This window comes from Lynx canadensis, chromosome D3, assembly GCF_007474595.2.
Source record: "Lynx canadensis isolate LIC74 chromosome D3, mLynCan4.pri.v2, whole genome shotgun sequence".
Lineage (NCBI taxonomy): Eukaryota > Metazoa > Chordata > Mammalia > Carnivora > Felidae > Lynx > Lynx canadensis.
The window spans coordinates 41,604,564-41,619,781 of NC_044314.2; the positions used below are offsets into that span (position 1 = coordinate 41,604,564).

The window sequence follows — 15,218 nt, forward strand, 5'->3', positions numbered from 1 at the left end:
AGAAAATGGAATATGCTGTGTTATTTGGAAATTGCTCACAATAGATGTTTTAGAGTTGAGGATTTTTATGATCACAGAAAAGAAAAGCCAACTCCATTTTGTGGTGTCTTAGCTTTAAAAGTCCTGTTCCAGTAGAAAACCCTCTGTTAGATTAAGGTAATGAAACAAAACAGACCATGTGTATTGCTAAACATCTCTGGTCTCTTATCTGCTTTTCTAGTAAATCCAAAGGAACATTCCATTTGTCCAGATACTGCATTTGGTTTTCTGCTTACACAGGGAAAAGAAAATAAAACTGTAGCAGGGGAAAACATTACTAAGAATGGATGGACCCCTGTATATTTTGTAAGGTTCAGTAAAATTAAGTGAGCATAATTTAAAAAAACTCTTTGGTAGTGTTGCATTAAAAAAAAATAAAAATAACCACACTTAATCTGAAATCCTTACCACTAACAATAAAATTACCACTTCCAACTATACGAATAGACTGTTTTTTTTTTTTTTAATGTTTATTTTTGAGAGAGAGAGAGAGACAGAGTATGAACAGAGGAGGGGCAGAAAGGAGGAGACACAGAATTGGAAGCAGGCTCCAGACTCTGAGCTGTCAGCACAGAGCCCTACGGGAGCCTTACCTCACATGTGGTAAGATTATGACCTGAGCCAAAGTCAGACGCTTAACCAACTGAGCCACCCAGGCGGCCCTACAAATAGACTGTTTAAGAAGCATCATAAAAACAAATATATGAAGTATATTCATAACACACATTTTGTAGATATTGATCAGATTATCTAAAAATCTTCACTGTTAAAGAACAAAACTTTATGGGGCACCTGGGTGGCTCAGTCGGTTAAGTGTCTGCCTTTTGGTTTTGGCTCGAGTCATGATCTCCTGGTTCATGGGTTCGAGCCCTACATTGGGCCCTGCACTTAAGCTGCGGAGCCTGCTTGGGATTCTCTGTCTCCCTCTCTCTCTCTTCTCTCTCTCTCTCTCTCTGCCCCTCCTCCACTGTCTGTCTCTTTCTCTCTCTCTCTCTCTCTCTCTTTCTCAAAAATAAATAAACATTAAAAAAAAAGAACAAAACTTTAACTGAGTAAATTAGAGAATGTAAATGGCTTTATTCAAGAACTCATGAATTTGTCAGCTGCCCCACTAGTATACCATAGACATACGCTACCATTGTGCAAAATGGAAAGTTTTTATAGGCAAAAGGAGAGTGTGAGGGTGGGGGGTGGGGGGAAAGGAGAAAGTCATTAGCAAAAGAAAAGCCAGGCAAGGGTCTTATGCAGATTATCTCAGTAATGCTGATCAGGAAATTTCAGATTGACTCTTTAAAGGTCACATTTCTGGGAGAGTTTGAAACTGAAATTAAGTCACGGGTTGCCATCCTAGGGGCAAATGACTCCATTTTGGGCCTGTTGTTTCTTTTCCAACACTATTTTTTTTTTTTTTTTTTAAGAGAGAGAGAAAGCGAAAGAGAGAGAACACCATGGGGAGGCAGGGGCGGGGCATTGTGAGATCCTGACTTGAACGGAAATCAAGAGTCTGATGCCTAACCTACTAAGCCACCCTGGAGTTCCCCCAATACTATTCAAAGTAGTTTTTTTGTTGTTTTGTTATTTTCTTAATTTTTAGAGAGAGAGAGTGAAAGGGGCAGAGAGAGAGAAGAATCCCAAGTAGGCTCCATGCTCAACAGAGCCTGATGGCGGTCTAGATGCCACGACCCTGGGATTGTGACCTGAGCTGAAATCCAGTCAACCACTGAACCACCCAGGAGCCCCTAAAGTAAGTTTTTTGATAAGAATAAAATGTCCCTTGAAAACACCAATCTACAGAGTTAAAAGTTATTTCCAGATTGTAGAGGAAAAAAAAAAATAGAAACAAGTATGGCCTTTCTCTGTATTTGGCCCAACAATACATAGGACCTCAACATTTACAAAAAAAAAATTTTTAATGTGTATTTATTTTATTTATTTATTTATTTATTTTCAATGTTTATTTACTTTTGAGACAGAGAGAGACAGAGCACAAACAGGGGAGGGGCAGAGAGAGAGGGAGAGACAGAATCCCCAGCAGGTTCTAAGTTCTGAGCTGTCAGCACAGAGCTGGACACGGGGCTCGAACCCACAAACTGTGAGATCGTGACCTGAGCCGAAGTAGGACGCTTAACCAATTGAGCCACCCAGGTGCCCCTGGACTTCAACATTTTTAAAGTTTATTTATTTTGAGAGAGAGAGAGAGAGAGAGAGAGAGAAAATCTCAAGCAGACTCTGTGTGCACAGAGCTCAATGCTGGGCTCAAACTCATGAACTGTGAGATCATTACCTGAGCCGAAATCAAGAGTCAGATGCTTGGGGCGCCTGGGTGGCGCAGTCGGTTAAGCGTCCGACTTCAGCCAGGTCACGATCTCGCGGTCCGTGAGTTCGAGCCCCGCGTCGGGCTCTGGGCTGATGGCTCAGAGCCTGGAGCCTGTTTCCGATTCTGTGTCTCCCTCTCTCTCTGCCCCTCCCCCGTTCATGCTCTGTCTCTCTCTGTCCCAAAAATAAAAAAAAAAAAAAATAATAAAATAAACGTTGAAAAAAAAAAAAAAAAAAGAGTCAGATGCTTAACCAACCTACTGACCCACCCAGGCACCCTGAGGACTTCAACATTTAAAATAATTAGTTGTCAGTGTGCAATAAATAATACCTATAATTTTGGAATGTTCTTATTTGCCTATGTTTAGGGACCTTTAAATGCTATAACATGGAATTATTAATGTTAAAAAAAGCTTCAAAACTTCGCTGGAGATAGCTAAGGTTTGACCTAGAATTCATGCCAAAAGTTCAGGTAGTATTATTTTCTGCCAAGTATAGTACAAGAAAATCTAAAAGGAGCTCTCTAATCCAAAGTGGAAATGAAAGAATTTCTTTGCGTTGGCTTTGCCTCTCCTGATGTATGTAGAAAATTCAGGATTTAAGGGTGGATGACATTTATATAGTCCAGTTCTATAAAATCTGAAATCCAAATTCACAAAGACATTTCATCCATAGTAGGTATTTTACAAGATAGATTTGTTACTGTCTATGCCCACCATATTTCTCACCTGTTTGAGATCCATACTGAAATTCTATTATTAGTGGTTCTTGATATGTGATTCTGAGACCGGCAGCATCAACATCACAAAGGATTATGTTAGAAATGCTAATTTTGGGGTCTGTCCCCCCAGACCCATTAAATAGGAAACACTGGGTTTAAGGTTCTCCTGGAGTGGCTGATGTATTATCAAATTCACCTCTGTACCAGCTCTTTGCTACTTGGGCTCCATCTGAGACTTTGTGAGGAAAGTGGATTCGGGCCCCACCCCCAGACCTATTGAATCATAATGTGCTTTTCAACAAGATCCCCAGGAGATCTGTATGCACCTGAAACCTTGAATAGCATGTAGATGATCCCTTGAGAGGAACCTGCAAGTAGGTTCCTGCAAGAGGAACCTATGAGCTGCACAAGTAGCCTCAGGCATCAGGTCTGTGGCTACCGTGTGGTAGGGAAATTGTCCCAGCTCACTTGGTGGCCCAAATTCAAGACTGCTTGCCTCTCACCATCCATAAAGCAGAACCACCCACTCTGTGTTCTTCTGTAGCTGGATAATTGACTCTGTGAACTTCATACCTGAGTGCTTTGCACTAGAGAGTATACAATAACACACAAGGTAACCAAATTTAGGTAAATGACATGCTCATTGTCACTTTACTTAGTAAATTAATACTGCTAACCCATAATTTAAAAAAATCACATTTTGATACTAATGAGTTTTGATCAAGCCTATCCAATAAAATTAACCAAATGATGTTTGAAAACCAACCTGAATAATCCTGATAATTTAAGCAATACATTCACAGTTTCCTGATTTTATTTTGGTGAATGGCTGTCTTAATGTACGCTTTTCTTACTGAGCCAATTTATCTCCATGTACGTTTTTAAGGTTTTATTTTTCTGGGTGTAGCTGACTTTGAGTATTATAGGTGTGGCTGAGAACCTGTCGGAACCAGTTGTGTTATATTAAGCAACCAAATTCTGTCATGATTATTTCTTTTTGTTTCAGACTAGGTAGAAGAAAATTGAGACAAACTTTCAGAGTTGTTTTTGTTTGTTTCTTTGTTTTGTTTTGTGTTGTTTTTAAGTTTATTTATTTTGAGAGAGAAAGAGATAGCGTGAGTCAGGGAGGGGTGGAGAGAGAGGGACAGAATTCCAAGCAAGCTCCTCGCTGCTAGTGTTGAGCCGGATGCTGGGCTCGAACACATGAAACTGTAAGATCATGACCTGAGCTGAAGCTAAGAGTTGTCGCTTAACCAACTGAGCCACCCAGACACCCCATTTTTAGTACATGTGTTGTCAAAGCACCAGAGTTGTTTTAATTTTTTTAATTTAATATGGTGCCTTATTAGTATTAAATATATAACAAAATAGAAATAAAGAATGTAAGTAATTATTAAATGTGTTCAATATTAACCACGAATTTTAAATATTAATTTGGTATAGATGTTTTGATATTAAATATATTTGAAGTTAAACATTAAGAAGACAGTTGCCACTTAGAAACTCATGTCCCTTGATATTTTGTGAGGGCCATGGCAGAGACTGCTGGCTGTCAACCAACCATCTCCTAACTTAGGTCTTCATTACAGACAGAGCTCTGATTTCATTCAGTGTGGTTATGTGCCCAGCGAAGAGACCCCCATTTCTCAACTCCCTTGAACCAAGTGTGGCATACCTTAAATTCAGTGAGAAGTAAGTGAAGTAAGTGAAATGCTGTGTATAAGATTTCTGAGTAGGGGTCTTAAAGGTGTCTTAAAGGAGCTGATTCATCTGGAAGATGTTTTTTTTCCTCCATTTGTATTTTGTTTTGTTTTAAGTAAGCTCTACATACAATGTGGGGCTTGAACTCGCAACCCCAAGATCAAGAGTCACATACTCTACCCACTAAGGCAGCCAGGTACCCCTGCTTCGCCCAGTTGTATTTCATGATGCCTAGAACACAGATGTGATGCCCAGTGCTCACGTAACCCTGTTATGAGTTTCATATTGAAAGCAATCAATAACCATGGAGAATGGGGGAGCATAAAGATAGAAGGAGCCTGGATCCCTGATAACTTTGTGGAGCCCCAAACCTGTCCTGGATTTCCTACCTTTAGACTTGTTCACTTGAGTGAATAAACCTTTGTGTGTTTAAGCAATGACTTTTTAGGTTTCCTGTTAAATGAAGCCAAATCTTAGTCTGATATAAGGAGAGAACAGAGATTGAATGGGAATAATTGATTTACCTAAAGCATGATTCAGTGAATTTGGGAACTCATTTTCTTTTGGCTAAGATTTTAAAATGGTTAGTCTTGAAGACATCTCAGTGTTTTCTAAATTGTCTCAAGATAAAATGAAGTACTAATTGTTCCGTGGAAATCAAGAAAGGGGTATCTTTTCTGGATCTCTTGAAAATGGACTTTTCCAGCCTCTCTAAAGTCAGAATCCTGTCTGTAGGAACCTGTGGATCTAGGAGTGAAGAGACCTCTTGTATGATCTTTAATAAGTCATCGAATCTCATTTGTTTCAATCTTTTCAACTATAATATATATATAGGTGTATATATTACATATGTATAGGTATATATATTTATATAGTATATATAGGTACATATATTTAAAGTTTATTATTTTGAGAGAGACAGAGACAGTGCAAGTGTGGGAGGGGCAGAAAGCGAGGGAGAGAGACCGAATCCCAAGGCTCTACACCAGCAGCGCAGAGCCTTGTGTGGGGCTCAAATTCACAAACTGTGAGATTGTGACCTGAGCAGCAATCAAGAGTCAGATGCGTAACTGACAGAGCGAGCCCGGTGCCCCAAGACACAGATTTTGAAATGCAGCGAACTACTTTTACCACTTCATCCTCTGTTCCTATGAATTGTGTGATCAAAGTAATGTGTTGCCTTATGAGTCTGAAAGATTCAATATTTTGCTGCTTTCTAATAGCCTGAGGCATGATCTTGTTTTTCAGTTAATTTCAGGTAAGTAAACGTAAATAAAATCTCTTTTCCAGGGGGCCTCGTTGGCTCAGTCGGTCAAGCATCTGACTTTGGCACAGGTCATGATCTCATGGTTCGTGGGGCTCTGTGCTGACAGCACAGAGCCTGGAGCCTGCTTCAGATTCTGTCTGTCTGTCTGTCTCTCTCTCTCTGTCTCTCCCCTGATTGTGCTCTCTCTGTTTCAAAATAAATAAACATAAAAATATTTTAAATTTATTTCTATTAATCTAATGAATTCATTTTTAAAAATCTTTTTAATGTTTATTTATTTTTGAAAGAGAGAGAGAGAGAGCACAAGCAGGGAAGGGGGAAGGGGAGAGAGAGAGAGAGTCTGAAGCAGGCTCCAGACTCGGGGCTCAAATTCACAAACCGCGAGATCCTGACCTGAGCTGAAGTCAGACACTCAAGCGACTGAGCCACCCAGGCGCCCCCCCAGGAATTTCTATCATTATCTAAAACTTATGGCAACTTAAATAGACTTCAAAATGAGTAAAGTTGAGTTTGACAAACACAGGAATTGCAGAGGTTTCAGCATGTGACAAAGAAGACAATTTTATGATCTTACTGTATGACAAATGGTGATTCCATATGCTAATTGACTCAGCTGGAATTCTGCTTTTTATGTTAGAGGCTATATAAAAATGGATTTTAAAAAAATGACTCCAGTGAATTGGCTAGGACTGGTCTTAGACCACTTGGTAACAGAAATAAAGGGGCTTATGGGCGCCCGGGTGGCTCAGTCAGTTAAACTTCAGACTTGGGCTCAGGTCATGTTCTCACGGTTCCTGAGTCTGAGCCCCACATTGTGTTCTCTGCAGTCAATGCAGAGCCCCGTTCAGATCCTCTGTCTCCCTTTCTCTCTTCCCCTCCCCCCGCTCTCTCTCTCTCTCTCTCAAAAATAAATAACATTTTTTTTTAAAAAGAGATAAAGTGTCTTAGACAATGTAAAAGTTTATTTTCACTAAATGTAAAACAAGTTCAAAGTCTTGATTTCTATGGACGCTTCTTAATGTCCTCGGAACCTTCATTTTTTTTCTGCTCAAGCATCGTTTGTACGAATTGCTCCACAATCACAAGATGACTAACGCAGCTCCAGCCATCATATCCGTGGCCTATGACAGGAAAAAGGACAATCCCAGTGTCATGGGATCAAGCCCCACATCTAGCTCCATGCTGAGCCTCGAGTTGGCTTGCAATTCATTCTCTCTCTCTCTCTGTCTCTCTCTCTCTCTTTCTCTCTCCCTCTGCTGCTCTGCCCCACTTGAAACTCTCTCTCCATCCTAAAAAAAAAAAAAAAAAAAAAAAAGAGGAAGGAGGAAGGAGGAAGAGATGACTCTTTTAGGGAGCATTCCAGAAGCTCTCTCCAACAACTTCTGTATATTCTTGGGAGAACTTAGTCAAAATTTCATCTCTATCAACAAGAAAGAGTGAGAGATAGGGTTTTTCAGCTGAACAAAATCAGGGCACTGTAACTAAGGGAGGGGCTTCATAATGATATGAGGTATCTGGGGACAAATGTGCAGGAGGAATACTGTTTCTTATTCGTAATCAGTGTCACTCTGCCCCAGGCCAATACGATTCTTGACAAAATATTAATTCCTTATACATTAGTTAAGGGACTATATAGTTAGAGTGAAGAGACATGCTCTTTCACTCGCCAAGTTTGACAAAATACTGCAGAGCAAAACATATTTAAAAAAGTCAAGTAAGTGAAATGTAAGGTGTGTTAGACATTAAAACTTGCTTATGTCTGCTGGCCAGATGTAGCTGGCAAAGTTTGGAGGGGAAGAGGAAGGGAGAAGACGGGAAACTTTCACAGTTGAAAAAAATTATAAATACATGGCTGTATTCCAAACAAGACATTTACCCAAAATGTAAATTTGTGAGTTCTCTTGAAGACATGGCAGTTCTGGTGACCCCGAGTCCATGTTCCCAAAGGCCACCAATTGGCTAGAAGTGAAAAAGTGGCATCCCAGTGCCCTCTGCCGATGCCGGTGACCTGGGAAGCTGCCATTTGTGTCTCAGATAGGAAGGGTGTCAGCTGCCATTTGTTATGACACTTGTACTATTCCTTCCTCCCTCCCTCCCTGTCTTTCTTTCTTTCTTTCTTCCTTTCTTCCTTCCTTCTTTCTTTTTAAATATGGAATGCTTCACGCATTTGAGTGTCATCCTTTCACAGGGACCATGCTCATCCTCTGTATCGTCCCAATTTTAGTACATGTGTCGCGGAAGCAAGCCCTGTACTATCATTTTTTGAAGGTAGATTTAGGAAGAGAAAGGAGTCATATTGTCTGTATTCTTATCTTTCTCAAAAGCAGAATAATTAAAAAGGGCTGTTTTTTTCATCCAACCTGGCATATTTATTTTGATTTCTTTTCTGGCCCCTGCAGGCATTGAAATCTGTGGCTCTCTGCACTACATGAGTTTCAATGTCAAATGAATTACATTGTCATTTGGCATAAAATAGAATTTACTTGTCATTGTGTTCATTGTTTATTGTTTCCTCTCCTCTCCCTGCATTGGAGTGTAAGCTCCACCAAGGAAGGGATCTTTGTGCCTAGAACAGTGCATAGCACATAGAGGGAACTCAATAAATGGTGTTTGAAGACATGTATTGAGCACCTACCATGTGCAAGCATTCCAGAATATTCTTTTTTTAATGTTTTTGTTTGAGAGAGAGAGAGACCATGAACAGCAGAGGGGCACAGAGAGAACGAGACATAGAATCTGAAACAGGATCCAGGCTCTGAGCCGTCAGCACAGAGCCCCATGTGGGGCTCAAACTCACGAACTGTGAGATCATGACCTGAGCCAAAGTCGGACGTTTAACCAACTAAGCCACCCAGGCACCCTCAGAGTTTTCTTTTCACAGATATTATCTCACTGAAAATATTAACAATATGTGTACAATTTAGGCATTACTATTCCTATTTACTAATAAGAAAACTGACGCTGACAGAGGTTAGCAGACTTAATCAAGCTCAGACTGGTAGGTTTTCATAGAGCCAAGATTTAAATGCAAGTCTGACCAATGGTTGCACCCTGAACATTTCTCCTCAAATGGCCTTCCATATTCTATAATACAATGGAAAAAATGTTTATAACCTCTTCATCCTAAAAGAGAATTATAGGAAACTATGAATCTATGTTGCTTATTCATGACATTCTACAATGTAAATTTCTTTTTTTTTTAAATTTTTTAAAATCTTTATTTATTTTTGAGAGAGAAAGAGGAGACAGATCATGAGCAGGGGGAAGCGGGGGAAGAGAGAGGGAGACACAGAATCTGAAGCAGGCTCCAGGCTGAGCTGTCAGCGCAGAGCCCAACACGGGGCTCGAACTGAAGAACCACAAGATCACAACCGGAGCTGAAGTCAGAGGCTTAACTGACTGAGCCACCCAGGCACCCCTACAATGTAAATTTCAATCTTCAGCTGGTAAATGTCTATGAGAAGGAGGATACAAAACATAGACTTTCTTACATCAGAACAATCCTCTCCACACCAGAATCTATGGAGCAAATAGACTAATTGTTACCATTTGGAGTTGTCCTAGTTATCTGTATACTGCTAATAATCAAGTTTGCATCTCCAGACTGGATGTCCCCTGAATTCCACATCCATATTTCTTACTATTTCCAGCTTTATGGCTCACAGAAATATCAAACTCAGTATCCTCAGAGGCAAATATTAATGCCTTCACAAACTAGCATTTTGCTGCCGTCCTTCTCTTTATTACTAACAGTATCATCCACTCTTCGTCCCAACATAGATCAAACCCAGAATTCTGCAATTATCTGAGCATACGAAGAATAGAAAATTAATGCACTCCCGGAGGAGACAGATTTATAAATCAAGTAATTGCAACACTTTGGTCAGATACCAAATAACAGAGGCACATGTCAGAGCCTGTATGCACGGAAGACTTGGAAAAGCTTTTCTTTAGGCGGGGAAGCTAGGGAAGGATCTGTGCGCAACATCAAAGGAGGCATTCTAGTGGGAGTGGAAGTAGGGATTCCCAAAACAAACAGAGCCCCAATCAAACAGCCAAAAGCAAAACAAAATGAGCAAAAAACAAGAAAACTGGAGTTCCAAGAAACACACTTGGAAAGCCACAATTACGGAGGATGGATTAGACGGCTCATAGAGCTGGATGGAAGACCAATGAAGACGGTCCAGATGAGAGATGAGGAGTCAAATACAGCAATTAACCTGGAGACCGATGGATGTGAAGCAGAGATGATGTCGAGGATGATTCCCTGGTTCCTTTCTTGAGTAAGTGGGAAGATCATGAAACCATTAACTACAAGGAAGAGAAACACAAAGGAGTTGCTTTTGTTTTTGTTTTGTTTGTTTTTATGGAAAGACAATGGCTTTGGTTTGAGACATTTGAAACTTGAGGTATTTGTCAGATTTCCAGGAAGGCTTGTTCTGTCTCAAAGTCAGAAAGGACATACTTGACACTCCCCAGTCCCACCTCCCACCCTTTATTACTTCATATCCAAGTAATCCATCCCCCCAAATTAGAAGTTTATTTATGGCAGGGACCACCTTTTAAATTAACTTCCTGCCTAAGTAGCTAGTGGTATAAATTTTTTTGGTATGAATATTCAAAGGGTCTTGTCTTTCCTCTGCTCAGCAAGGACCAGCTAGGCATTACCCCCTTACAGCTCTTTCCTTCTCTCCCTTCAAGGACCCCTTCACCCCTACTCTAGACTCTAGGATTTGTTATGAAAATCATGCTAGCCAGCAATATGCTAGTGAGGATTGCTATTGAATGAAGTAAAATGAGTGTGAGAAAGAAAGACACGAATTCTATTTCAATAAATTTGTTATAAGAAAAAAGAAAAGAAGAGATGAGAAAAAAAAAAGAAGTGCTCAGAGAAAGAGGAGGTGGCTTATTTTAATTTATGTGGTGATAGTTGTTGAGAAATAGAAAGAAGGAAAGAGTTACATCCAAATGTTCAGGAAGCAGCAACAAACTGAATACAGGACATTGAGAAGGAAGAAAAGGTTTGAAAGGTAGTTGCGGCATATTAAGATGACCTTTTGAAGAGGCTAGCACACACTGGAAGTACTTGAACAGGTTCGTGTTTGACGGGACTGTGTTTCCAGAAGGCCCGCTTGGCTGAGACTGTAAATCGTGGGGGTGGCTAGGAGTTCTAGCACAGTCACTGGCCAGGCAAATGTCAGGGGAATGATGGCACTTGTTTCGGTTTTGCTCTTCAGTTTTATTGAGGTTTAATTGACAAATAAAATTTATATGCACAAAGTGTACAATGTGATGGTTTACTACACCTATACTTCATGGCATGATTATCAGAATCAGATTAATTAAGAAATCCATCAATTCAGAGTTACCTTTTTTTGGTTTGTGTGTGTGAGTGTGTGTGTGGTGAGGACACTTTAAGGTCTACCCTCTTAGCAAATTGCAAGTACAAAATACAATGTTATTAACTATAGTCACCAGGCTATACATTAGATCTCCAAAGCTTATTCATTTTATAACCGAAGGCTTGAACCCTTTAAATAGCATCCCCCTCTCTCCTCTACCTCTTAGCCCCTGATAATGACACTTCAATCTTCAGCAGGATAGCTATTGATACCTATAGCTTGCTCTATCTATCTCTTATCTATCGATCTATCTATCTATCTATCTATCCACCTCTATATCTATCCATCCAATATTTATTGGCTGGCTACCCCAAACTGATTAGATGAAAAATCCAACCATCAATTCCTGCTATTACTTTCTCTGGAGCAAGCTCCATAGAATTGTCTGAATGGAATACAGCTTCATTGCGAGCCAATGATTGTAATTAGGAATTCTGGGACTTGTTATCAATTTGAGTCTCATGTTTATGACCACTGTTTGTCAATGTTGTTCATACGCTTCCTGCAACTGGAAATTACACAAATTTCTCACTGCATATTTTCAATTGTTTTGAAGGATCACAGCCTCTTATGGAATGCCTTCTCGGATGCCCTGGTGTAAATTTCAGGTTTGCTTATAGCCACCATTTTACATGCACTTATCTCAAAGTAATGTCATCATTTGTTAATAATTAGTCTATGGGTTACAGGTAGTTGGATAGCTTATATACATATTTGTTCAACAACTGTTTACTAAGGGCCTACACTGTGACAGGCACAACGATAACCACTGAAAGTGGAGACCAATATAAGACCTCATGAAAAGAGAGAGAGAGAGAGAGAGAGAGCAAGCACAAGTGAGGGAGAGACAGAGAGAGGGAGGGAGACACAGAATCTGAACCAAGCTCCAGATTCTGAGCCATCAGCACAGAGCCCAGTGCAAGGCTTGAACCCACAAACTGTGAGATCATGACCTGAACTGAAGTTGGACACAAACGACTAATCCACCCAGGTGCACCAAAAATGACATTCTAATAGAGAGAGATAGACCAAGAAAGTAAAATCAGTAAAATATGAGAGACAGATAGTAGGATGGAGTAGCTCACAGGAGACCAAAGCTCCCACCAAGACCAAAAAGAAAAGCCAGATGAAATATAAAATTGATCTGTTTTGAGAGATCAGAAGTTGTAGAATCAACAAGAGCTAGCAAAGCTAATATTCCAGAGGGGAGAGCACCAGGGAAAAGTGAGTGTATCCTCTGTAAGATAACTTCATCTTTTTCCCCCAGGGAAGCCTTTCAAGATACCGGACACTGGCTTGCTTCTAAGAACCCAGGCTCAGCCAAAGCATAAGGCCATTGTGTGGGAAGAGAGAAACAGGGAGCAAAATTTTAGTCATTGCACAGGGCTAGAGTGGCCGTCACTTGAGGGATTTCATTATACCTCTGGTTTTCCCTTCAAGACATTTGTTGAGTTCTAAACCTTCATAGGGTAGGAAGCTAACAAACTAAGGCAAAACCCTCTGATAAACAGAAAGCCGTTTCCACAGTCTTGTAGTGCAAGAGACAAAGACCTGCCAGGGGAAGGAGCCACAGTAAACCCACCAGGCTCTTAGCTGGAATCCAGAGAAAGTCATTGGCAGTTTGAAATTTTAACTACGGTGCACAAGGAAGGCCTCAAAGAGAAGGAGACACAAGGGTCAAGGGCTGAAGGAGGTGGAGAGCAAGCAGTGTGGCATCTAGGGGAGGATCATTGCATACAGAAGGGACAGCCCAAGGAGGAGTGTGCCCAGCATGTTTGTGGGACAGCTGAGAGCTCCATGTGGCTGGCAGCAGCACAGCATGTGAGGGGTAAGTAAGAATTGGAGTCTGGGAGACACGCGGTGGAATGCGTAAGGCCCTGTGGACCACAGGACCGACTCTGGATTTGGTCTAATGAGATGAGGCGCCTCCAAGGGTTTTGTTTGTTTATCTTTTAATTTTTGGAATCATTCTAGAGGAGTTTTGGGTAGAGAAATGTCATGATCTGACTTATTTTTTACCAAGGACATTATAGATGCTGGGTTGAAAACAGATTGAAGTGAGGCATGTCGGAAACAGAAAGACCAATGAGGAGGTTTTTTGAATAACCCAGCGGGGGAGACAGCAGTGATCTGGGCCAAGATGGATATCGTGGGAAGGATAGATTCTGGGTGTATTTTAAAGGTAGAGTTCATAAGATTACTGACAGATTGTATTTAGAGTAGAAGAGAAAAAAGAGGAAGTCTGCAATAGTTTTGACGAGAACAATTGGAAGAATGGAGTTGCCATTAATTGAAAGGGAAAAGAATGCGGGGGTGGGTATCATTAATGGGGAAAATCAGGAATGCACACTGGAAAGATTAACTTTGCAATGCTTTCTACACGTCTAAGCTAGAGAGTTGGAGCCTGGAATTCAAGGGAAATGTGTGGGATACTCCTTTTGGTTTGCCAGTCATTAACATGGAGATGGTGTTTTAAGTTAGAAGTCTAGGTGAGATCAACAAGGGAGTGGGTGGGGATTAGAACCAGAAGAAAGGTCCAACCCCTGAGTTCTGGGGCACTTGACTAGTTAAACGTGCTGGAGGGGAAGAGGAATCAGTGAGGTGGAGAAGGAAAAAACAGGAAACCAAGTGAAGAATGTGTTTCAAGGACTGCGTGCAAGCTCTCTGCAATTAAGATAAAAACATGAAGCTGAAAATGAATAGAATAGTAATATGGAAGTCTCTGCAACCTTTGTAAAAACACACTCGGGGGCGCCTGGGTGGCTCAGTTGGTTAAGTGTCCGACTCCTGATTTTGGCTCAGGTCATGATCTCACATCCTGGGATCAAGCCCCATTTGCTGATGGTGGGGAACCTGCTTGGGATCCTCTCCTCTCTTTCTCTCTCTCATCCCCTCCCCTGCTTGTTGCTCTCGCTCTCAAAAATAAATCTAAATAAAAACAAACCTTTAAAAATATTTAAAAAAGAACACCACCACATTTGGTGAAGCAGTAGGCAAGAAAACCTGATTAGAAAGGGTTCAAGCGATAACAAAGAAAGAAATCAAAGACAGTAAATATAAAACATCTTTTCCTAGATTTTTTTTTTGTAAAGGAAAACAGAAAAATGGGGTGTGATAGCTGGACAAAGAGATAGGGCTTAGAAAGGTAGAGGTTTCTGGTGTTTTTGTTGTTGCTGTTTTTGTTTTATTTTAAGTTTAGTTTATATAGCACTAAGGAGGATAGTGGTGGATTAAATTGATAACATAGGAGACAAGGAGCAGAACTGCTGGACCAATGTCCTTCAGTAGGTGGGAAGAGACAGGAATGAATCCACCAAAGGGAGAAGTTGAACTTCACTGCGAACAGAGGCAGGTTCTTCCGTAGACAGAAGAAAAGGCCATGTAGATGGTACAGAGGCAAGGCAGGTGGTGGTATGGAGAAGCTTGTAGACGTTCATGAGAGTTTCTTTCACCTGCAAAACGGAAAACTAGGTCAGAATGGAAAGTAAGAACCAAGGGGGGCTGTACATGAGGTTTGAGCAGAGAAAAGGAGGTTATGAAAAAATTGCCAAGGGAAAATGAGGCAGTGGGTGGACTAGACAGATAGGGCAAGGCTGTGGGCAGTGTTAACTCCTGCTTAAAGCACTGACCACGGCCTTGAAGTGAAACTCCTGAAGTTGGGTATGAGTCCAGAGTTAGCCACGTTCAACTATGAGTGTGCAGCAGCTGGGAAGCTGGAGAGTTAGACTTAATTGGGGAGTCACTTTGACAAGGGATAATCAGCTTCTACTTT

General features: G+C 40.8%; 1 pseudogene; it reads right to left on the reverse strand.

Annotated features, from left to right (window-relative positions):
* Positions 1–8,187: 8,187 nt before the first annotated feature.
* Positions 8,188–8,288, reverse strand: LOC115498920 (annotated as a pseudogene).
* Between the last annotated feature and the right edge of the window lie 6,930 nt (positions 8,289–15,218).